The 17,029-nt window shown below is 54.4% G+C and overlaps 86 pseudogenes; all 86 read right to left on the reverse strand.

The window, feature by feature from the left end:
- Nucleotides 1-51: 51 nt before the first annotated feature.
- LOC144190705 (5S ribosomal RNA) lies at nucleotides 52-170 on the reverse strand (annotated as a pseudogene).
- Nucleotides 171-226: 56 nt separating this feature from the next.
- Nucleotides 227-345, reverse strand: LOC144191518 (5S ribosomal RNA; annotated as a pseudogene).
- A 56-nt stretch (nucleotides 346-401) lies between these two features.
- On the reverse strand, nucleotides 402-520 carry LOC144182194 (5S ribosomal RNA; annotated as a pseudogene).
- A 56-nt stretch (nucleotides 521-576) lies between these two features.
- LOC144190717 (5S ribosomal RNA) lies at nucleotides 577-695 on the reverse strand (annotated as a pseudogene).
- Nucleotides 696-751: 56 nt separating this feature from the next.
- LOC144190597 (5S ribosomal RNA) lies at nucleotides 752-870 on the reverse strand (annotated as a pseudogene).
- Nucleotides 871-926: 56 nt separating this feature from the next.
- On the reverse strand, nucleotides 927-1,045 carry LOC144187610 (5S ribosomal RNA; annotated as a pseudogene).
- A 56-nt stretch (nucleotides 1,046-1,101) lies between these two features.
- LOC144185105 (5S ribosomal RNA) lies at nucleotides 1,102-1,220 on the reverse strand (annotated as a pseudogene).
- Nucleotides 1,221-1,276: 56 nt separating this feature from the next.
- On the reverse strand, nucleotides 1,277-1,395 carry LOC144184458 (5S ribosomal RNA; annotated as a pseudogene).
- A 56-nt stretch (nucleotides 1,396-1,451) lies between these two features.
- Nucleotides 1,452-1,570, reverse strand: LOC144183514 (5S ribosomal RNA; annotated as a pseudogene).
- A 56-nt stretch (nucleotides 1,571-1,626) lies between these two features.
- On the reverse strand, nucleotides 1,627-1,745 carry LOC144190091 (5S ribosomal RNA; annotated as a pseudogene).
- Nucleotides 1,746-1,801: 56 nt separating this feature from the next.
- LOC144185106 (5S ribosomal RNA) lies at nucleotides 1,802-1,920 on the reverse strand (annotated as a pseudogene).
- A 56-nt stretch (nucleotides 1,921-1,976) lies between these two features.
- LOC144182142 (5S ribosomal RNA) lies at nucleotides 1,977-2,095 on the reverse strand (annotated as a pseudogene).
- A 56-nt stretch (nucleotides 2,096-2,151) lies between these two features.
- On the reverse strand, nucleotides 2,152-2,270 carry LOC144182176 (5S ribosomal RNA; annotated as a pseudogene).
- Nucleotides 2,271-2,326: 56 nt separating this feature from the next.
- LOC144185401 (5S ribosomal RNA) lies at nucleotides 2,327-2,445 on the reverse strand (annotated as a pseudogene).
- A 56-nt stretch (nucleotides 2,446-2,501) lies between these two features.
- Nucleotides 2,502-2,630, reverse strand: LOC144184573 (5S ribosomal RNA; annotated as a pseudogene).
- A 56-nt stretch (nucleotides 2,631-2,686) lies between these two features.
- Nucleotides 2,687-2,835, reverse strand: LOC144183694 (5S ribosomal RNA; annotated as a pseudogene).
- A 56-nt stretch (nucleotides 2,836-2,891) lies between these two features.
- LOC144183577 (5S ribosomal RNA) lies at nucleotides 2,892-3,020 on the reverse strand (annotated as a pseudogene).
- Nucleotides 3,021-3,076: 56 nt separating this feature from the next.
- LOC144183579 (5S ribosomal RNA) lies at nucleotides 3,077-3,205 on the reverse strand (annotated as a pseudogene).
- A 56-nt stretch (nucleotides 3,206-3,261) lies between these two features.
- LOC144183366 (5S ribosomal RNA) lies at nucleotides 3,262-3,390 on the reverse strand (annotated as a pseudogene).
- A 241-nt stretch (nucleotides 3,391-3,631) lies between these two features.
- Nucleotides 3,632-3,750, reverse strand: LOC144191778 (5S ribosomal RNA; annotated as a pseudogene).
- Nucleotides 3,751-3,806: 56 nt separating this feature from the next.
- LOC144181818 (5S ribosomal RNA) lies at nucleotides 3,807-3,925 on the reverse strand (annotated as a pseudogene).
- A 56-nt stretch (nucleotides 3,926-3,981) lies between these two features.
- On the reverse strand, nucleotides 3,982-4,100 carry LOC144188000 (5S ribosomal RNA; annotated as a pseudogene).
- A 56-nt stretch (nucleotides 4,101-4,156) lies between these two features.
- On the reverse strand, nucleotides 4,157-4,275 carry LOC144189706 (5S ribosomal RNA; annotated as a pseudogene).
- A 56-nt stretch (nucleotides 4,276-4,331) lies between these two features.
- On the reverse strand, nucleotides 4,332-4,450 carry LOC144191734 (5S ribosomal RNA; annotated as a pseudogene).
- A 56-nt stretch (nucleotides 4,451-4,506) lies between these two features.
- Nucleotides 4,507-4,625, reverse strand: LOC144191346 (5S ribosomal RNA; annotated as a pseudogene).
- A 56-nt stretch (nucleotides 4,626-4,681) lies between these two features.
- Nucleotides 4,682-4,800, reverse strand: LOC144182147 (5S ribosomal RNA; annotated as a pseudogene).
- Nucleotides 4,801-4,856: 56 nt separating this feature from the next.
- LOC144188802 (5S ribosomal RNA) lies at nucleotides 4,857-4,975 on the reverse strand (annotated as a pseudogene).
- A 56-nt stretch (nucleotides 4,976-5,031) lies between these two features.
- On the reverse strand, nucleotides 5,032-5,150 carry LOC144190780 (5S ribosomal RNA; annotated as a pseudogene).
- A 241-nt stretch (nucleotides 5,151-5,391) lies between these two features.
- Nucleotides 5,392-5,510, reverse strand: LOC144186433 (5S ribosomal RNA; annotated as a pseudogene).
- Nucleotides 5,511-5,751: 241 nt separating this feature from the next.
- On the reverse strand, nucleotides 5,752-5,870 carry LOC144187611 (5S ribosomal RNA; annotated as a pseudogene).
- Nucleotides 5,871-5,926: 56 nt separating this feature from the next.
- On the reverse strand, nucleotides 5,927-6,055 carry LOC144186849 (5S ribosomal RNA; annotated as a pseudogene).
- Nucleotides 6,056-6,111: 56 nt separating this feature from the next.
- Nucleotides 6,112-6,230, reverse strand: LOC144182391 (5S ribosomal RNA; annotated as a pseudogene).
- A 56-nt stretch (nucleotides 6,231-6,286) lies between these two features.
- Nucleotides 6,287-6,405, reverse strand: LOC144184736 (5S ribosomal RNA; annotated as a pseudogene).
- Nucleotides 6,406-6,461: 56 nt separating this feature from the next.
- LOC144186368 (5S ribosomal RNA) lies at nucleotides 6,462-6,610 on the reverse strand (annotated as a pseudogene).
- A 56-nt stretch (nucleotides 6,611-6,666) lies between these two features.
- LOC144183580 (5S ribosomal RNA) lies at nucleotides 6,667-6,795 on the reverse strand (annotated as a pseudogene).
- A 56-nt stretch (nucleotides 6,796-6,851) lies between these two features.
- LOC144183367 (5S ribosomal RNA) lies at nucleotides 6,852-6,980 on the reverse strand (annotated as a pseudogene).
- A 241-nt stretch (nucleotides 6,981-7,221) lies between these two features.
- Nucleotides 7,222-7,340, reverse strand: LOC144191779 (5S ribosomal RNA; annotated as a pseudogene).
- A 56-nt stretch (nucleotides 7,341-7,396) lies between these two features.
- Nucleotides 7,397-7,515, reverse strand: LOC144188655 (5S ribosomal RNA; annotated as a pseudogene).
- Nucleotides 7,516-7,571: 56 nt separating this feature from the next.
- Nucleotides 7,572-7,690, reverse strand: LOC144190343 (5S ribosomal RNA; annotated as a pseudogene).
- A 58-nt stretch (nucleotides 7,691-7,748) lies between these two features.
- On the reverse strand, nucleotides 7,749-7,867 carry LOC144189708 (5S ribosomal RNA; annotated as a pseudogene).
- Nucleotides 7,868-7,923: 56 nt separating this feature from the next.
- LOC144189960 (5S ribosomal RNA) lies at nucleotides 7,924-8,042 on the reverse strand (annotated as a pseudogene).
- Nucleotides 8,043-8,098: 56 nt separating this feature from the next.
- LOC144191347 (5S ribosomal RNA) lies at nucleotides 8,099-8,217 on the reverse strand (annotated as a pseudogene).
- A 56-nt stretch (nucleotides 8,218-8,273) lies between these two features.
- LOC144182148 (5S ribosomal RNA) lies at nucleotides 8,274-8,392 on the reverse strand (annotated as a pseudogene).
- Nucleotides 8,393-8,448: 56 nt separating this feature from the next.
- LOC144188804 (5S ribosomal RNA) lies at nucleotides 8,449-8,567 on the reverse strand (annotated as a pseudogene).
- Nucleotides 8,568-8,623: 56 nt separating this feature from the next.
- On the reverse strand, nucleotides 8,624-8,742 carry LOC144190781 (5S ribosomal RNA; annotated as a pseudogene).
- A 241-nt stretch (nucleotides 8,743-8,983) lies between these two features.
- On the reverse strand, nucleotides 8,984-9,102 carry LOC144186444 (5S ribosomal RNA; annotated as a pseudogene).
- A 241-nt stretch (nucleotides 9,103-9,343) lies between these two features.
- Nucleotides 9,344-9,462, reverse strand: LOC144187612 (5S ribosomal RNA; annotated as a pseudogene).
- Nucleotides 9,463-9,518: 56 nt separating this feature from the next.
- LOC144186850 (5S ribosomal RNA) lies at nucleotides 9,519-9,647 on the reverse strand (annotated as a pseudogene).
- Nucleotides 9,648-9,703: 56 nt separating this feature from the next.
- On the reverse strand, nucleotides 9,704-9,822 carry LOC144182392 (5S ribosomal RNA; annotated as a pseudogene).
- Nucleotides 9,823-9,878: 56 nt separating this feature from the next.
- Nucleotides 9,879-9,997, reverse strand: LOC144183652 (5S ribosomal RNA; annotated as a pseudogene).
- A 56-nt stretch (nucleotides 9,998-10,053) lies between these two features.
- Nucleotides 10,054-10,172, reverse strand: LOC144185997 (5S ribosomal RNA; annotated as a pseudogene).
- Nucleotides 10,173-10,228: 56 nt separating this feature from the next.
- LOC144189890 (5S ribosomal RNA) lies at nucleotides 10,229-10,347 on the reverse strand (annotated as a pseudogene).
- Nucleotides 10,348-10,403: 56 nt separating this feature from the next.
- Nucleotides 10,404-10,522, reverse strand: LOC144190796 (5S ribosomal RNA; annotated as a pseudogene).
- A 56-nt stretch (nucleotides 10,523-10,578) lies between these two features.
- LOC144188001 (5S ribosomal RNA) lies at nucleotides 10,579-10,697 on the reverse strand (annotated as a pseudogene).
- Nucleotides 10,698-10,753: 56 nt separating this feature from the next.
- Nucleotides 10,754-10,872, reverse strand: LOC144181830 (5S ribosomal RNA; annotated as a pseudogene).
- Nucleotides 10,873-10,928: 56 nt separating this feature from the next.
- Nucleotides 10,929-11,047, reverse strand: LOC144186797 (5S ribosomal RNA; annotated as a pseudogene).
- Nucleotides 11,048-11,103: 56 nt separating this feature from the next.
- Nucleotides 11,104-11,222, reverse strand: LOC144189117 (5S ribosomal RNA; annotated as a pseudogene).
- A 56-nt stretch (nucleotides 11,223-11,278) lies between these two features.
- LOC144188070 (5S ribosomal RNA) lies at nucleotides 11,279-11,397 on the reverse strand (annotated as a pseudogene).
- A 56-nt stretch (nucleotides 11,398-11,453) lies between these two features.
- LOC144181757 (5S ribosomal RNA) lies at nucleotides 11,454-11,572 on the reverse strand (annotated as a pseudogene).
- Nucleotides 11,573-11,628: 56 nt separating this feature from the next.
- Nucleotides 11,629-11,747, reverse strand: LOC144190139 (5S ribosomal RNA; annotated as a pseudogene).
- Nucleotides 11,748-11,803: 56 nt separating this feature from the next.
- Nucleotides 11,804-11,922, reverse strand: LOC144188482 (5S ribosomal RNA; annotated as a pseudogene).
- Nucleotides 11,923-11,978: 56 nt separating this feature from the next.
- Nucleotides 11,979-12,097, reverse strand: LOC144189634 (5S ribosomal RNA; annotated as a pseudogene).
- Nucleotides 12,098-12,153: 56 nt separating this feature from the next.
- Nucleotides 12,154-12,272, reverse strand: LOC144184510 (5S ribosomal RNA; annotated as a pseudogene).
- Nucleotides 12,273-12,502: 230 nt separating this feature from the next.
- On the reverse strand, nucleotides 12,503-12,621 carry LOC144190140 (5S ribosomal RNA; annotated as a pseudogene).
- Nucleotides 12,622-12,677: 56 nt separating this feature from the next.
- Nucleotides 12,678-12,796, reverse strand: LOC144184110 (5S ribosomal RNA; annotated as a pseudogene).
- A 56-nt stretch (nucleotides 12,797-12,852) lies between these two features.
- On the reverse strand, nucleotides 12,853-12,970 carry LOC144182841 (5S ribosomal RNA; annotated as a pseudogene).
- Nucleotides 12,971-13,026: 56 nt separating this feature from the next.
- On the reverse strand, nucleotides 13,027-13,145 carry LOC144190736 (5S ribosomal RNA; annotated as a pseudogene).
- Nucleotides 13,146-13,510: 365 nt separating this feature from the next.
- LOC144184118 (5S ribosomal RNA) lies at nucleotides 13,511-13,629 on the reverse strand (annotated as a pseudogene).
- A 56-nt stretch (nucleotides 13,630-13,685) lies between these two features.
- On the reverse strand, nucleotides 13,686-13,804 carry LOC144189371 (5S ribosomal RNA; annotated as a pseudogene).
- Nucleotides 13,805-13,860: 56 nt separating this feature from the next.
- Nucleotides 13,861-13,979, reverse strand: LOC144182454 (5S ribosomal RNA; annotated as a pseudogene).
- Nucleotides 13,980-14,035: 56 nt separating this feature from the next.
- LOC144191624 (5S ribosomal RNA) lies at nucleotides 14,036-14,154 on the reverse strand (annotated as a pseudogene).
- A 56-nt stretch (nucleotides 14,155-14,210) lies between these two features.
- LOC144191215 (5S ribosomal RNA) lies at nucleotides 14,211-14,329 on the reverse strand (annotated as a pseudogene).
- A 56-nt stretch (nucleotides 14,330-14,385) lies between these two features.
- LOC144186509 (5S ribosomal RNA) lies at nucleotides 14,386-14,504 on the reverse strand (annotated as a pseudogene).
- A 56-nt stretch (nucleotides 14,505-14,560) lies between these two features.
- On the reverse strand, nucleotides 14,561-14,679 carry LOC144182224 (5S ribosomal RNA; annotated as a pseudogene).
- Nucleotides 14,680-14,735: 56 nt separating this feature from the next.
- LOC144189495 (5S ribosomal RNA) lies at nucleotides 14,736-14,854 on the reverse strand (annotated as a pseudogene).
- Nucleotides 14,855-14,910: 56 nt separating this feature from the next.
- LOC144189197 (5S ribosomal RNA) lies at nucleotides 14,911-15,029 on the reverse strand (annotated as a pseudogene).
- A 56-nt stretch (nucleotides 15,030-15,085) lies between these two features.
- On the reverse strand, nucleotides 15,086-15,203 carry LOC144189590 (5S ribosomal RNA; annotated as a pseudogene).
- A 241-nt stretch (nucleotides 15,204-15,444) lies between these two features.
- On the reverse strand, nucleotides 15,445-15,563 carry LOC144183515 (5S ribosomal RNA; annotated as a pseudogene).
- Nucleotides 15,564-15,619: 56 nt separating this feature from the next.
- On the reverse strand, nucleotides 15,620-15,738 carry LOC144191225 (5S ribosomal RNA; annotated as a pseudogene).
- A 56-nt stretch (nucleotides 15,739-15,794) lies between these two features.
- LOC144188361 (5S ribosomal RNA) lies at nucleotides 15,795-15,913 on the reverse strand (annotated as a pseudogene).
- Nucleotides 15,914-15,969: 56 nt separating this feature from the next.
- LOC144185407 (5S ribosomal RNA) lies at nucleotides 15,970-16,098 on the reverse strand (annotated as a pseudogene).
- A 56-nt stretch (nucleotides 16,099-16,154) lies between these two features.
- On the reverse strand, nucleotides 16,155-16,293 carry LOC144186453 (5S ribosomal RNA; annotated as a pseudogene).
- A 56-nt stretch (nucleotides 16,294-16,349) lies between these two features.
- LOC144186468 (5S ribosomal RNA) lies at nucleotides 16,350-16,481 on the reverse strand (annotated as a pseudogene).
- Nucleotides 16,482-16,537: 56 nt separating this feature from the next.
- LOC144189905 (5S ribosomal RNA) lies at nucleotides 16,538-16,656 on the reverse strand (annotated as a pseudogene).
- Nucleotides 16,657-16,712: 56 nt separating this feature from the next.
- On the reverse strand, nucleotides 16,713-16,841 carry LOC144185574 (5S ribosomal RNA; annotated as a pseudogene).
- A 56-nt stretch (nucleotides 16,842-16,897) lies between these two features.
- LOC144186542 (5S ribosomal RNA) lies at nucleotides 16,898-17,026 on the reverse strand (annotated as a pseudogene).
- Between the last annotated feature and the right edge of the window lie 3 nt (nucleotides 17,027-17,029).

A 17,029-nucleotide genomic window follows, 5' to 3' on the forward strand; every position in this document is an offset into this window, starting at 1 on the left:
TGCACTAGCAGATGGACACCCATGAAATGTCGAAAAAGATGCGGGGTATGATGCTCACAGCACCTGGTATTCCCAAGCGGTCTCCCAATCAGGTACTAACCAGGCCGAACCATGCTTGGCTTCCGAGATCGGACGAGATCGGGCCTTTTCAGGGTGGTATGGCCGTGAGCGGTACTGCTTTTGCAGATGGACACCCATGAAATGTCGAAAAAGATACGGGGTATGATGCTCACAGCACTTGGTATTCCCAAGCGGTCTCCCAATCAGGTACTAACCAGGCCGAACCATGCTTGGCTTCCGAGATCGGGCGAGATCGGGCCTTTTCAGGGTGGTATGGCCGTGAGCGGTACTGCTCATGCAGATGGACACCCATGAAATGTCGAAAAAGATGCGGGGTATGATGCTCACAGCACCTGGTATTCCCAAGCAGTCTCCCAATCAGGTACTAACCAGGCCGAACCATGCTTGGCTTCCGAGATCGGACGAGATCGGGCCTTTTCGGGGTGGTATGGCCGTGGGCGGTACTGCACTAGCAGATGGACACCCATGAAATGTCGAAAAAGATGCGGGGTATGATGCTCACAGCACCTGGTATTCCCAAGCGGTCTCCCAATCAGGTACTAACCAGGCCGAACCATGCTTGGCTTCCGAGATCGGACGAGATCGGGCCTTTTCAGGGTGGTATGGCCGTGAGCGGTACTGCTTTTGCAGATGGACACCCATGAAATGTCGAAAAAGATGCGGGGTATGATGCTCACAGCACTTGGTATTCCCAAGCGGTCTCCCAATCAGGTACTAAACAGGCCGAACCATGCTTGGCTTCCGAGATCGGACGAGATCGGGCCTTTTCAGGGTGGTATGGCCGTGAGCGGTACTGCTCTTGCAGATGGACACCCATGAAATGTCGAAAAAGATGCGGGGTATGATGCTCACAGCACCTGGTATTCCCAAGCGGTCTCCCAATCAGGTACTAAACAGGCCGAACCATGCTTGGCTTCCGAGATCGGACGAGATCGGGCCTTTTCAGGGTGGTATGGCCGTGAGCGGTACTGCTTTTGCAGATGGACACCCATGAAATGTCGAAAAAGATGCGGGGTATGATGCTCACAGCACCTGGTATTCCCAAGCGGTGTCCCAATCAGGTACTAACCAGGCCGAACCATGCTTGGCTGCCGAGATCGGACGAGATTGGGCCTTTTCAGGGTGGTATGGCCATGGGCGGAACTGCTCTTGCAGATGGACACCCATGAAATGTCGAAAAAGATGCGGGGCATGATGCTCACAGCACCTGGTATTCCCAAGCGGTCTCCCAATCAGGTACTAACCAGGCCGAACCATGCTTGGCTTTCGAGATCAGACGAGATCGGGCCTTTTCAGGGTGGTATGGACATGACCGGTACTGCTCTTGCAGATGGACACCCATGAAATGTCGAAAAAGATGCGGGGTATGACGCTCACAGCACCTGGTATTCCCAAGCGGTCTCCCAATCAGGTACTAACCAGGCCGAACAATGCTTGGCTGCCGAAATCGGACGAGATCGGGCCTTTTCAGGGTGGTATGGCCGTGAACGATACTGCTCTTGCAGATGGACACCCATGAAATGTCGAAAAAGATGCGGGGTATGACGCACACAGCACCTGGTATTCCCAAGCGGTCTCCCAATCAGGTACTAAACAGGCCGAACCATGCTTGGCTTCCGAGATCGGACGAGATCGGGCCTTTTCAGGGTGGTATGGCCGTGAGCGGTACTGCTCTTGCAGATGGACACCCATGAAATGTCGAAAAAGATGCGGGGTATGATGCTCACAGCACCTGGTATTCCCAAGCGGTGTCCCAATCAGGTACTAACCAGGCCGAACCATGCTTGGCTGCCGAGATCGGACGAGATTGGGCCTTTTCAGGGTGGTATGGCCATGGGCGGAACTGCTCTTGCAGATGGACACCCATGAAATGTCGAAAAAGATGCGGGGCATGATGCTCACAGCACCTGGTATTCCCAAGCGGTCTCCCAATCAGGTACTAACCAGGCCGAACCATGCTTGGCTTTCGAGATCAGACGAGATCGGGCCTTTTCAGGGTGGTATGGACATGAGCGGTACTGCTCCTGCAGATGGACACCCATGAAATGTCGAAAAAGATGCGGGGTATGATGCTCACAGCACCTAGTATTCCCAAGCAGTCTCCCAATCAGGTACTAAACAGGCCGAACCATGCTTGGCTGCCGAGATCGGACGAGATCGGGCCTTTTCAGGGTGGTATGGCCGTGAGCGGTACTGCTCTTGCAGATGGACACCCATGAAATGTCGAAAAAGATGCGGGGTATGATGCTCACAGCACCTGGTATTCCCAAGCGGTCTCCCAATCAGGTACTAACCAGGCCGAACTATGCTTGGCTTTCGAGATTGGACGAGATCGGGCCTTTTCAGGGTGGTATGGCCGAGAGCGGTACTGCTCTTGCAGATGGACACCCATGAAATGTCGAAAAAGATGCGGGGTATGATGCTCACAGCACCTGGTATTCCCAAGCGGACTCCCATTCAGGTACTAACCTAGCCGAACCATGCTTGGCTGCCGAGATCGGACGAGATCGGGCGAGATCGGGCCTTATCAGGGTGGTATGGCTGTGAGCGGTACTGCTCTTGCAGATGGACACCCATGAAATGTCGAAAAAGATGCGGAGTATAATGCTCACAGCACCTGGTATTCCCAAGCGGTCTCCCAACCAGGTACTAACCAGGCCGAACCATGCTTGGCTTCCGAGATCGGACGAGATCGGGCGAGATCGGGCGAGATCGGGCGAGATCGGGCCTTTTCAGGGTGGTATGGCCGTGAGCGGTACTGCTCTTGCAGATGGACACCCATGAAATGTCGAAAAAGATGCAGGGTATGATGCTCACAGCACCTGGTATTCCCAAGCGGTCTCCCAATCAGGTACTAACCAGGCCGAACCATGCTTGGCTGCCGAGTTCGGACGACATCGGGCGAGATCGGGCCTTTTCAGGGTGGTATGGCCGTGAGCGGTACTGCTCTTGCAGATGGACACCCATGAAATGTCGAAAAAGATGCAGGGTATGATGCTCACAGCACCTGGTATTCCCAAGCGGTCTCCCAATCAGGTACTAACCAGGCCGAACCATGCTTGGCTGCCGAGTTCGGACGACATCGGGCGAGATCGGGCCTTTTCAGGGTGGTATGGCCGTGAGCGGTACTGCTCTTGCAGATGGACACCCATGAAATGTCGAAAATGATGCGGGGTATGATGCTCACAGCACCTGGTATTCCCAAGCGGTCTCCCAATCAGGTACTAACCAGGCCAAACCATGCTTGGCTGCCGAGATCGGACGAGATCGGACGAGATCGGGCCTTTTCAGGGTGGTATGGCCGTGAACGGTACTGGTCTTGCAGATGGACACCTATGAAATGTCGAAAAAGATACGGGGTATGATGCCCACAGCACCTGGTATTCCCAAGCGGTCTCCCAATCAGGTGCTAACCAGGCTGAACCACGCTTGGCTGCCGAGATCGGACGAGATCGGGCGAGATCGGGCCTTTTCAGGGTGGTATGGCCGTGAGCGGTACTGCTTTTGCAGATGGACACCCATGAAATGTCGAAAAAGATGCGGGGTATGATGCTCACAGCACCTGGTATTCCCAAGCGGTCTCCCAATCAGGTACTTACCAGGCCGAACCATGCTTGGCTTCCGAGATCGGAGGAGATTGGGCCTTTTCAGGGTGGTATGGCCGTGAGCGGTACTACTCTTGCAGATGGACACCCATGAAATGTCGAAAAAGATGCGGGGTATGATGCTCACAGCACCTGGTATTCCCAAGCGGTCTCCCAATCAGGTACTAACCAGGCCGAACCATGCTTTGCTTCCGAGATCGGACGAGATCGGGCCTTTTCAGGGTGGTATGGCCGTGAGCGGTACTGCTTTTGCAGATGGACACCCATGAAATGTCAAAAAAGATGCGGGGTATGAAGCTCACAGCACCTGGTATTCCCAAGCGGTCTCCCAATCCGGTACTAACCAGGCCGAACCATGCTTGGCTTCCGAGACCGGACGGGATCGGGCCTTTTCAGGGTGGTACGGCCGTGAGCAGTACTGCTCTTGCAGATGGACACCCATGAAATGTCGAAAAAGATGCGGGGTATGATGCTCACAGCACCTGGTATTCCCAAGCGGTCTCCCAATCAGGTACTAACCAGGCCGAACCATGCTTGGCTGCCGAGATCGGGCGAGATCGGGCCTTTTCAGGGTGGTATGGCCGTGAGCGGTACTGCACTAGCAGATGGACACCCATGAAATGTCGAAAAAGATGCAGGGTATGATGCTCACAGCACCTGGTATTCCCAAGCGGTCTCCCAATCAGGTACTAAACAGGCCGAACCATGCTTGGCTTCCAAGATCGGACGAAATCGGGCCTTTTCAGGGTGGTATGGCCGTGAGCGGTACTGCACTAGCAGATGGACACCCATGAAATGTCGAAAAAGATGCGACGTCTGATGCTCACAGCACCTGGTATTCCCAAGCGGTCTCCCAATCAGGTACTAACCAGGCCGAACCATGCTTGGCTGCCGAGATCGGGCGAGATCAGGCCTTTTCAGGGTGGTATGGCCGTGAGCAGTACTGCACTAGCAGATGGACACCCATGAAATGTCGAAAAAGATGCGGGGTATGATGCTCACAGCACCTGGTATTCCCAAGCGGTCTCACAATCAGGTACTAACCAGGCCGAACTATGCTTGGCTTCCGAGATCGGACGAGATCGGGCCTTTTCAGGGTGGTATGGCCGTGAGCGGTACTGCACTTGCAGATGGACACCCATGAAATGTCGAAAAAGATGCGGGGTATGATGCTCACAGCACCTGGTATTCCCAAGCGGTCTCCCAATCAGGTACTAAACAGGCCGAACCATGCTTGGCTGCCGAGATCGGACGAGATCGGGCCTTTTCAGGGTGGTATGGCCGTGAGCAGTACTGCACTAGCAGATGGACAACCATGAAATGTCGAAAAAGATGCGGGGTATGATGCTCACAGCACCTGGTATTCCCAAGCGGTCTCCCAATCAGGTACTAAACAGGCTGAACCATGCTTGGCTTCCGAGATCGGACGAGATCGGGCCTTTTCAGGGTGGTATGGCCGTGAGCGGTACTGCACTAGCAGATGGACACCCATGAAATGTCGAAAAAGATGCGGGGTATGATACTCACAGCACCTGGTATTCCGAAGCGGTCTCCCAATCAGGTACTAAACAGGCCGAACAATGCTTGGCTGCCGAGATCGGACGAGACCGGACGAGATCGGGCCTTATCAGGGTGGTATGGCCGTGAGTGGTACTGCTCTTGCAGATGGACACCCATGAAATGTCGAAAAAGATGAGGGGTATGATGCTCACAGCACCTGGTATTCCCAAGCGGTCTCCCAATCAGGTACTAACCAGGCCGAACCATGCTTGGCTGCCGAGATCGGACGAGATCGGGCCTTTTCAGGGTGGTATGGCCGTGAGCGGTACTGCTCTTGCAGATGGACACCCATGAAATGTCGAAAAAGATGCGGGGTATGATGCTCACAGCACCTGGTACTCCCAAGCGGTCTCCCAATCAGATACTAACGAGGCCGAACCATGCTTGGCTTCCGAGATCGGACGAGACCGGACGAGATCGGGCCTTTTCAGGGTGGTATGGCCGTGAGTGGTACTGCTCTTGCAGATGGACACCCATGAAATGTCGAAAAAGATGCGGGGTATGATGCTCACAGCACCTGGTATTCCCAAGCGGTCTCCCAATCAGGTACTAAACAGGCCGAACCATGCTTGGCTTCCGAGATCGGACGAGATCGGGCCTTTTCAGGGTGGTATGGCCGTGAGCGGTACTGCTCTTGCAGATGGACACCCATGAAATGTCGAAAAAGATGCGGGGTATGATGCTCACAGCACCTGGTATTCCCAAGCGGTCTCCCAATCAGGTACTAACCAGGCCGTACCATGCTTGGCTGCCGAGATTGGACGAGATCGGGCGAGATCGGGCCTTTTCAGGGTGGTATGGACGTGAGCGGTAATGCTCTTGCAGATGGACACACATGAAATGTCGAAAAAAATGCGGGGCAAGATGCTCACAGCACCTGGTATCCCCAAGCGGTCTCCCAATCAGGTACTAACCAGGCCGAACCATGCTTGGCTGCCGAGATCGGACAAGATCGGGCCTTTTCAGGGTGGTATGGCCGTGAGCGGTACTGCTCCTGCAGATGGACACCCATGAAATGTCGAAAAAGATGCGGGGTATGATGCTCACAGCACCTGGTATTCCCAAGCGGTCTCCCAAACAGATACTAACCAGGCCGAACCATGCTTGGCTACCGAGTTCGGACGAGATCGGGCCTTTTCAGGGTGGTATGGCCTTGGGCGGTACTGCTTTTGCAGATGGACACCCATGAAATGTCGAAAAAGATGCGGGGTATGATGCTCACAGCACCTGGTATTCCCAAGCGGTCTCCCAAACAGGTACTAAACAGGCCGAACCATGCTTGGCTTCCGAGATCGGACGAGATCGGGCGAGATCGGGCGAGATCGGGCGAGATCGGGCCTTTTCAGGGTGGTATGGCCGTGAGCGGTACTGCTCTTGCAGATGGACACCCATGAAATGTCGAAAAAGATGCAGGGTATGATGCTCACAGCACCTGGTATTCCCAAGCGGTCTCCCAATCAGGTACTAACCAGGCCGAACCATGCTTGGCTGCCGAGTTCGGACGACATCGGGCGAGATCGGGCCTTTTCAGGGTGGTATGGCCGTGAGCGGTACTGCTCTTGCAGATGGACACCCATGAAATGTCGAAAATGATGCGGGGTATGATGCTCACAGCACCTGGTATTCCCAAGCGGTCTCCCAATCAGGTACTAACCAGGCCAAACCATGCTTGGCTGCCGAGATCGGACGAGATCGGACGAGATCGGGCCTTTTCAGGGTGGTATGGCCGTGAACGGTACTGGTCTTGCAGATGGACACCTATGAAATGTCGAAAAAGATACGGGGTATGATGCCCACAGCACCTGGTATTCCCAAGCGGTCTCCCAATCAGGTGCTAACCAGGCTGAACCATGCTTGGCTGCCGAGATCGGACGAGATCGGGCGAGATCGGGCCTTTTCAGGGTGGTATGGCCGTGAGCGGTACTGCTTTTGCAGATGGACACCCATGAAATGTCGAAAAAGATGCGGGGTATGATGCTCACAGCACCTGGTATTCCCAAGCGGTCTCCCAATCAGGTACTTACCAGGCCGAACCATGCTTGGCTTCCGAGATCGGAGGAGATTGGGCCTTTTCAGGGTGGTATGGCCGTGAGCGGTACTACTCTTGCAGATGGACACCCATGAAATGTCGAAAAAGATGCGGGGTATGATCCTCACAGCACCTGGTATTCCCAAGCGGTCTCCCAATCAGGTACTAACCAGGCCGAACCATGCTTTGCTTCCGAGATCGGACGAGATCGGGCCTTTTCAGGGTGGTATGGCCGTGAGCGGTACTGCTTTTGCAGATGGACACCCATGAAATGTCAAAAAAGATGCGGGGTATGAAGCTCACAGCACCTGGTATTCCCAAGCGGTCTCCCAATCAGGTACTAACCAGGCCGAACCATGCTTGGCTTCCGAGATCGGACGAGATCGGGCCTTTTCAGGGTGGTATGGCCATGTGAGCGGTACTGCTCTTGCAGATGGACACCCATGAAATGTCGAAAAAGATGCGGGGTATGATGCTCACAGCACCTGGTATTCCCAAGCGGTCTCCCAATCAGGTACTAACCAGGCCGAACCATGCTTGGCTGCCGAGATCGGGCGAGATCGGGCCTTTTCAGGGTGGTATGGCCGTGAGCGGTACTGCACTAGCAGATGGACACCCATGAAATGTCGAAAAAGATGCAGGGTATGATGCTCACAGCACCTGGTATTCCCAAGCGGTCTCCCAATCAGGTACTAAACAGGCCGAACCATGCTTGGCTTCCAAGATCGGACGAGATCGGGCCTTTTCAGGGTGGTATGGCCGTGAGCGGTACTGCACTAGCAGATGGACACCCATGAAATGTCGAAAAAGATGCGACGTCTGATGCTCACAGCACCTGGTATTCCCAAGCGGTCTCCCAATCAGGTACTAACCAGGCCGAACCATGCTTGGCTGCCGAGATCGGGCGAGATCAGGCCTTTTCAGGGTGGTATGGCCGTGAGCAGTACTGCACTAGCAGATGGACACCCATGAAATGTCGAAAAAGATGCGGGGTATGATGCTCACAGCACCTGGTATTCCCAAGCGGTCTCACAATCAGGTACTAACCAGGCCGAACTATGCTTGGCTTCCGAGATCGGACGAGATCGGGCCTTTTCAGGGTGGTATGGCCGTGAGCGGTACTGCACTTGCAGATGGACACCCATGAAATGTCGAAAAAGATGCGGGGTATGATGCTCACAGCACCTGGTATTCCCAAGCGGTCTCCCAATCAGGTACTAAACAGGCCGAACCATGCTTGGCTGCCGAGATCGGACGAGATCGGGCCTTTTCAGGGTGGTATGGCCGTGAGCAGTACTGCACTAGCAGATGGACAACCATGAAATGTCGAAAAAGATGCGGGGTATGATGCTCACAGCACCTGGTATTCCCAAGCGGTCTCCCAATCAGGTACTAAACAGGCTGAACCATGCTTGGCTTCCGAGATCGGACGAGATCGGGCCTTTTCAGGGTGGTATGGCCGTGAGCGGTACTGCACTAGCAGATGGACACCCATGAAATGTCGAAAAAGATGCGGGGTATGATACTCACAGCACCTGGTATTCCGAAGCGGTCTCCCAATCAGGTACTAAACAGGCCGAACAATGCTTGGCTGCCGAGATCGGACGAGACCGGACGAGATCGGGCCTTATCAGGGTGGTATGGCCGTGAGTGGTACTGCTCTTGCAGATGGACACCCATGAAATGTCGAAAAAGATGAGGGGTATGATGCTCACAGCACCTGGTATTCCCAAGCGGTCTCCCAATCAGGTACTAACCAGGCCGAACCATGCTTGGCTGCCGAGATCGGACGAGATCGGGCCTTTTCAGGGTGGTATGGCCGTGAGCGGTACTGCTCTTGCAGATGGACACCCATGAAATGTCGAAAAAGATGCGGGGTATGATGCTCACAGCACCTGGTACTCCCAAGCGGTCTCCCAATCAGATACTAACGAGGCCGAACCATGCTTGGCTTCCGAGATCGGACGAGACCGGACGAGATCGGGCCTTTTCAGGGTGGTATGGCCGTGAGTGGTACTGCTCTTGCAGATGGACACCCATGAAATGTCGAAAAAGATGCGGGGTATGATGCTCACAGCACCTGGTATTCCCAAGCGGTCTCCCAATCAGGTACTAAACAGGCCGAACCATGCTTGGCTTCCGAGATCGGACGAGATCGGGCCTTTTCAGGGTGGTATGGCCGTGAGCGGTACTGCTCTTGCAGATGGACACCCATGAAATGTCGAAAAAGATGCGGGGTATGATGCTCACAGCACCTGGTATTCCCAAGCGGTCTCCCAATCAGGTACTAACCAGGCCGTACCATGCTTGGCTGCCGAGATTGGACGAGATCGGGCGAGATCGGGCCTTTTCAGGGTGGTATGGACGTGAGCGGTAATGCTCTTGCAGATGGACACACATGAAATGTCGAAAAAAATGCGGGGCAAGATGCTCACAGCACCTGGTATCCCCAAGCGGTCTCCCAATCAGGTACTAACCAGGCCGAACCATGCTTGGCTGCCGAGATCGGACAAGATCGGGCCTTTTCAGGGTGGTATGGCCGTGAGCGGTACTGCTCCTGCAGATGGACACCCATGAAATGTCGAAAAAGATGCGGGGTATGATGCTCACAGCACCTGGTATTCCCAAGCGGTCTCCCAATCAGGTACGAACCAGGCCGAACCTTGCTTGGCTTCTGAGATCGGACGAGATCGGGCCTTTTCAGGGTGGTATGGCCGCGAGTGGTACTGCGCCTGCAGATGGACACCCATGAAATGTCGAAAAAGATGCGGGGTATGATGCTCACAGCACCTGGTATTCCCAAGGGGCCTCCCAATCAGGTACTAACCAGGCCGAACCATGCTTGGCTTCCGAGATCGGACGAGATTGGGCCTTTTCAGGGTGGTATGGCCGGGGGCGGTACTGCACTAGCAGATGGACACCCATGAAATGTCGAAAAAGGTGCGGGGTATGATGCTCACAGCATCTGGTATTCCCAAGCGGTCTCCCAATCAGGTACTAACCAGGCCGAACCATGCTTGGCTTCCGAGATCAGACGAGATCGGGCCTTTTCAGGGTGGTATGGCCGTGAGCGGTACTGCACCAGCAGATGGACACCCATGAAATGTCGAAAAAGATGCTGGGTATGATGCTCACAGCACCTGGTATTCCCAAGCGGTCTCCCAATCAGGTACTAACCAGGCCGAACAATGCTTGGCTTCCGAGATCAGAGGAGATCGGGCCTTTTCAGGGTGGTATGGCCGTGAGCGGTACTGCTCTTGCAGATGGACACCCATGAAATGTCGAAAAAGATGCGGGGTATGATGCTCACAGCACCTGGTATTCCCAAGTGGTCTCCCAATCAGGTACTAACCAGGCCGAACCATGCTTGGCTTCCGAGATCGGACGAGATCGGGCCTTTTCGGGGTGGTATGGCCGTGAGCGGTACTGCACTAGCAGATGGACACCCATGAAATGTCGAAAAAGATGCGGGGTATGATGCTCACAGCACCTGGTATTCCCAAGCGGTCTCCCAATCAGGTACTAACCAGGCCGAACCATGCTTGGCTTCCGAGATCGGATGAGATCGGGCCTTTTCAGGGTGGTATGGCCGTAAGCAGTACTGCTCTTGCAGATGGACACCCATGAAATGTCGAAAAAGATGCGGGGTATGATGCTCACAGCACTTGGTATTCCCAAGCGGTCTCCCAATCAGGTACTAAACGGGCCGAACCATGCTTGGCTGCCGAGACAGGACGAGATCGGGCCTTTTCAGGGTGGTATGGCCGTGAGCGGTACTGCACTAGCAGATGGACACCCATGAAATGTCGAAAAAGATGCGGGGTATGATGCTCACAGCACTTGGTATTCCCAAGCGGTCTCCCAATCAGGTACTAACCAGGCCGAACCATGCTTGGCTTCCGAGATCGGACGAGATCGGGCCTTTTCAGGGTGGTATGGCCGTGAGCGGTACTGCACCAGCAGATGGACACCCATGAAATGTCGAAAAAGATGCGGGGTATGATGCTCACAGCACCTGGTATTCCCAAGCGGTCTCCCAATCAGGTACTAACCAGGCCGAACCATGCTTGGCTTTCGAGATCGGACGAGATCGGGCCTTTTCAGGGTGGTATGGCCGTGAGCGGTACTGCTTTTGCAGATGGACACCCATGAAATGTCGAAAAAGATGCGGGGTATGATGCTCACAGTACCTGGTATTCCCAAGCGGTCTCCCAATCAGGTACTAACCAGGCCGAGCCATGCTTGGCTTCCGAGATCGGACGAGATCGGTCCTTTTCAGGGTGGTATGGCCGTAAGCAGTACTGCTCTTGCAGATGGACACCCATGAAATGTCGAAAAAGATGCGGTTTATGATGCTCACAGCACCTGGTATTCCCAAGCGGTCTCCCAATCAGGTACTAAACAGGCCGAACTATGCTTGGCTTCCGAGATCGGACGAGATCGGGCCTTTTCAGGGTGGTATGGCCGTGAGCGGTACTGCACTAGCAGATGGACACCCATGAAATGTCGAAAAAGATGCGGGGTATGATGCTCACAGCACCTGGTATTCCCAAGCGGTCTCCCAATCAGGTACTAACCAGGCCGAACCATGCTTGGCTTCCGAGATCGGGCGAGATCGGGCCTTTTCAGGGTGGTATGGCCGTGAGCGGTACTGCTCTTGCAGATGGACACCCATGAAATGTCGAAAAAGATGCGGGGTATGATGCTCACAGCACCTGGTATTCCCAAGCGGTCTCCCAATCAGGTACTAACCAGGCCGAACCATGCTTGGCTGCCGAGATCGGACGAGATCGGGCCTTTTCAGGGTGGTATGGCCGTCAGCGGTACTGCTCTTGCAGATGGACACCCATGAAATGTCGAAAAAGATGCGGGGTATGATGCTCACAGCACCTGGCATCCCCAAGCGGTCTCCCAATCAGGTGCTAACCAGGCCGAACCATGCTTGGCTTCCGAGGTCGGACGAGATCGGGCCTTTTCAGGGTGGTATGGCCGTGAGCGGTACTGCTTCTGCAGATGGACACCCATGAAATTTCGAAAAAGATGCGGGGTATGATAATCACAGCACCTGGTATTCCCAAGCGGTCTCCCAATCAGGTACTAAACAGGCCGCCCATGCTTGGCTTCCGGGATCAAGAGGGATCGGGCCTTTTCAGGGTGGTATGGCCGTAAGCAGTACTGCTCTTGCAGATGGACACCCATGAAATGTCGAAAAAGATGCGGTTTATGATGCTCACAGCACCTGGTATTCCCAAGCGGTCTCCCAATCAGGTACTAAACAGGCCGAACTATGCTTGGCTTCCGAGATCGGACGAGATCGGGCCTTTTCAGGGTGGTATGGCCGTGAGCGGTACTGCTCTTGCAGATGGACACCCATGAAATGTCGAAAAAGATGCGGGGTATGATGCTCACAGCACCTGGTATTCCCAAGCGGTCTCCCAATCAGGTACTAACCAGGCCGAACCATGCTTGGCTTCCGAGATCGGACGAGATCGGGCCTTTTCAGGGTGGTATGGCCGTAAGCAGTACTGCTCTTGCAGATGGACACCCATGAAATGTCGAAAAAGATGCGGGGTATGATGCTCACAGCACCTGGTGTTCCCAAGCGGTCTCCCAATCAGGTACTAAACAGGCCGAACCATGCTTGGCTTCCGAGATTGGACGAGATCGGGTCTTTCAGGGTGGTATGGCCGTGAGCGGTACTGCTCTTGCAGATAGACACCCATGAAATGTCGAAAAAGATGCGGGGTATGATGCTCACAGCACCTGGTATTCCCAAGCGGTCTCCCAATCAGGTACTAACCAGGCCAAACCATGCTTGGCTTCCGGGATCAAAAGGGATCGGGCCTTTTCAGGGTGGTATGGCCGTAAGCAGTACTGCTCTTGCAGATGGACACCCATGAAATGTCGAAAAAGATGCGGGGCATGGTTCTCACAGAACCTGGTATTCCCAAGCGGTCTCCCAATCAGATACTAAACAGGCCGAACGATGCTTGGCTTCCGAGATCGGGCGAGATCAGGCCTTTTCAGGGTGGTATGGCTGTGAGCGGTACTGTTCATGCAGATGGACACCCATGAAATGTCGAAAAAGATGCGGGGTATGATGCTCACAGCACCTTGAATCCCAAGATCGGACGAGATCGGACGAGATCGGGCCTTTTCAGGGTGGTATGGCCGTGAGCGGTACTGCTCTTGCAGATGGACACCCATGAAATGTCGAAAAAGATGCGGGGCATGGTTCTCACAGCACCTGGTATTCCCAAGCGGTCTCCCAATCAGGTACTAAACAGGCCGAACCATGCTTGGCTTCCGAGATCGGGCGAGATCAGGCCTTTTCAGGGTGGTATGGCTGTGAGCAGTACTGTTCATGCAGATGGACACCCATGAAATGTCGAAAAAGATGCGGGGTATGATGCTCACAGCACCTGGTATTCCCAAGCGGTCTCCCAATCAGGTACTAAACAGGCCGGACCATGCTTGGCTTCCGAGATCGGACGAGATCGGGCCTTTTCAGGGTGGTATGGCCGTAAGCGGTACTGCTCTTGCAGATGGACACCCATGAAATGTCGAAAAAGATGCGGGGTATGATGCTCACAGCACCTGGTATTCCCAAGCGGTCTCCCAATCAGGTACTAACCAGGCCAAGCCATGCTTGGCTTCCGGGATCAAGAGGGATCGGGCCTTTTCAGGGTGGTATGGCCGTGAGCAGTACTGCTCTTGCAGATGGACACCCATGAAATGTCGAAAAAGATGCGGGGTATGATGCTCACAGCGCCTGGTATTCCCAAGCGGTCTCCCAATCAGGTACTAAACAGGCCGAACCATGCTTGGCTTCCGAGATCGGGCGAGATCGGGCCTTTTCAGGGTGGTATGGCCGTGAGCGGTACTGCTCTTGCAGATGGACACCCATGAAATGTCGAAAAAGATGCGGGGCAAGATGCTCACAGCACCTGGTATTCCCAAGCGGTCTCCCAATCAGGTACTAAACAGGCCGAACGATGCTTGGCTTCCGAGATCAGACGAGATCGGGCCTTTTCAGGGTGGTATGGCCGTGAGCGGTACTGCTCTTGCAGATGGACACCCATGAAATGTCGAAAAAGATGCGGGGTATGATGCTCACAGCACCTGGTGTTCCCAAGCGGTCTCCCAATCAGGTACTAACCAGGCCGAAGCATGCTTGGCTGCCAAGATCGGACGAGATCGGGCCTTATCAGAGTGGTATGGACGTGAGCGGTATTGCTCTTGCAGATGGACACCCATGAAATGTCGAAAAAGATGCGGGGTATGATGCTCACAGCACCTGGTATTCCCAAGCAGTCTCCCAACCAGGTACTAACCAGGCCGAACCATGCTTGGCTTCCAAGATTGGACGAGATCGGGCCTTTTCAGGGTGGTATGGCCGTGAGCGGTACTGCACTAGCAGATGGACACCCATGAAATGTCGAAAAAGATGCGGGGTATGATGCTCACAGCACCTGGTATTCCCAAGCGGTCTCCCAATCAGGTACTAACCAGGCCGAACCATGCTTGGCTTCCGAGATTGGACGAGATCGGGCCTTTTCAGGGTGGTATGGCCGTGAGCAATACCGCTCTTGCAGATGGACACCCATGAAATGTCGAAAAAGATGCGGGGTATGATGCTCACAGCACCTGGTATTCCCAAGCGGTCTCCCAATCTGGTACTAAACAGGCCGAGCCATGCTTGGCTTCCGAGATCGGACGAGATCGGGCCATTTCAGGGTGGTATGGCCGTGAGCGGTACTGATCTTGCAGATGGACACCCATGAAATGTCGAAAATGATGCGGGGTATGATGCTCACAGCACCTGGTATTCCCAAGCGGTCTCCCAATCAGGTACTAAACAGGCCGAACCATGCTTGGCTTCCGAGATCGGACGAGATCGGGTCTTTCAGGGTGGTATGGCCGTGAGCGGTACTGCTCTTGCAGATAGACAGCCATGAAATGTCGAAAAAGATGCGGGGCATGGTTCTCACAGAACCTGGTATTCCCAAGCGGTCTCCCAATCAGATACTAACCAGGCCGGACCATGCTTGGCTTCCAAGATCGGACGAGATCGGACGAGATCGGGCCTTTTCAGGGTGGTATGGCCGTGAGCGGTACTGCTCTTGCAGATGGACACCCATGAAATGTCGAAAAAGATGCGGGGTATGATGCTCACAGCACCTGGTATTCCCAAGCAGTCTCCCAATCAGGTACTAAACAGGCTGATCCTTGCTTGGCTTCCGAGATCGGACGAGATCGGGCCTTTTCAGGGTGGTATGGCCGTGAGCGGTACTCTAATTGCAGATGGACACCCATGAAATGTCGAAAAAGATGCGGGGTATGATGCTCACAGCACCTGGCATTCCCAAGCGGTCTCCCAATCAGGTACTAAACAGGCCGAACCATGCTTGGCTTCCGAGATCGGGCGAGATCGGGCCTTTTCAGGGTGGTATGGCCGTGAGCGGTACTGCACCAGCAGATGGACACCCATGAAATGTCGAAAAAGATGCGGGGTATGATGCTCACAGCACCTGGTATTCCCAAGCGGTCTCCCAATCAGGTACTAAACAGGCCGAACCATGCTTGGCTTCCGAGATCGGACGAGATCGGGCCTTTTCAGGGTGGTATGGCCGTAAGCGGCACTGCTTTTGCAGATGGACACCCATTTAATGTCGAAAAAGATGCGGGGTATGATGCTCACAGCACCTGGTATTCCCAAGCGGTCTCCCAATCAGGTACTAAACAGGCCGAACCATGCTTGGCTTCCGAGATCAGACGAGATCGGGCGAGATCGGGCCTTATCAGGGTGATATGGCCGTGAGCGGTACTGCTCTTGCAGATGGACACCCATGAAATGTCGAAAAAGATGCGGGGTATGATGCTCACAGCACCTGGTATTCCCAAGCGGTCTCCCAATCAGGTACTAAACAGGCCGGACCATGCTTGGCTTCCGAGATCGGACGAGATCGGGCGAGATCGGGCGAGATCAAGCCTTATCAGGGTGGTATGGCCGTGAGCGTTACTGCTCTTGCAGATGGACACCCATGAAATGTCGAAAAAGATGCGGGGTATGATGCTCACAGCACCTGGTATTCCCAAGCGGTCTCCCAATCAGGTACTAAACAGGCCGAACCATGCTTGGCTGCCGAGATCGGACGAGATCGGACGAGATCGGCGGGCCTTATCAGGGTGGTATGGCCGTGAGCGGTACTGCACTAGCAGATGGACACCCATGAAATGTCGAAAAAGATGCGGGGTATGATGCTCACAGCACCTGGTATTCCCAAGCGGTTTCCCAATCAGGTACTAACCAGGCCGAACCATGATTGGCTTCCGAGATCAGACGAGATCGGGCCTTTTCAGGGTGGTATGGCCGTGAGCGGTACTGCTATTGCAGATGGACACCCATGAAATGTCGAAAAAGATGCGAGGTATGATGCTCACAGCACCTGGTATTCCCAAGCGGTCTCCCAATCAGGTACTAAACAGGCCGAACCATGCTTGGCTGCCGAGATCGGACGAAATCGGGCGAGATCGGGCCTTATCAGGGTGGTATGGCCGTGAGCGGTACTGCACTAGCAGATGGACACCCATGAAATGTCGAAAAAGATGCGGGGTATGATGCTCACAGCACCTGGTATTCCCAAGCGGTCTCCCAATCGGGTACTAACCAGGCCGAACAATGCTTGGCTGCCGAGATCGGACAAGATCGGGCGAGATCGGGCCTTTTCAGGGTGGTATGGCCGTGAGCGAT

Source organism: Stigmatopora nigra, unplaced genomic scaffold (assembly GCF_051989575.1).
Source record: "Stigmatopora nigra isolate UIUO_SnigA unplaced genomic scaffold, RoL_Snig_1.1 HiC_scaffold_24, whole genome shotgun sequence".
In the NCBI taxonomy this organism is placed as follows: Eukaryota; Metazoa; Chordata; class Actinopteri; order Syngnathiformes; family Syngnathidae; genus Stigmatopora; species Stigmatopora nigra.